The sequence below is a fragment of the Octopus bimaculoides genome, chromosome 11, assembly GCF_001194135.2.
Source record: "Octopus bimaculoides isolate UCB-OBI-ISO-001 chromosome 11, ASM119413v2, whole genome shotgun sequence".
NCBI lineage: Eukaryota > Metazoa > Mollusca > Cephalopoda > Octopoda > Octopodidae > Octopus > Octopus bimaculoides.
This window is the reverse complement of record NC_068991.1, coordinates 34,466,784-34,467,556: the sequence shown is the minus strand read 5'-3', so window position 1 is coordinate 34,467,556 and position 773 is coordinate 34,466,784.

Below are 773 nucleotides of genomic sequence, written 5' to 3'. Positions count from 1 at the left end.
AAGTCTCAGGTGACTCCAGGCTCAGCTGATGTCGCTAAAGTTACCAGGCAGTACAAGGCCGGAGATCCTGTGTATGCACTATACTATGAACCTCGCCGAGACAAAGATCCCCGATGGGTACCAGCAATCATTAAGAAATCATTGGGTACTCGCTGCTTTAACGTCAAGGTCATACCTCATGGCCCGATGTGGAGACGACACTGGGAACAGCTGCGACCGCGGTACACAACTGAGGAAGATAATGAACCTGGTGATGCAGAGGACACTGTATTTGAATTTGCAACAGATCACCCGATGGAGATCTTGGAAACTGTGCCACTAACTCAAAGACAAACCAGACCCAAGACCATGTTACCCGTTCCGGAGTATGGACCAGACAACCCAAGACGGTCCGAGAGAACCCGTAAAACCCAAGAGAGACTTTGCTGTTGATACTTCTTGTGTAGTATCAATTTCAGTGGGGAGGTGTTATATGGACTGTTAGATTTGTTTGTTGTTCGTCTGAAGTCCCATATTTCAATATAGTTCGTCTGAGGTCCCTGTTTCGTTGTTGTTTTGTGTGACTGTTGAGGTTGAATGTTATTGAGATATATGGCGCGGACATATATAACTAACAATTCGGTGAGTGAGTTCTTTGTTTATAGTTAATGAATAAATGTGATAACTAAATAGTACAACTCGTTGTGTTTTCTCTGCGAGTCCCCCGAGAGGAATACAACATCTAGCCAGAGGGGAAGCAGATAAGAAAAAATTTGCCAATGCTCTGCACCGTG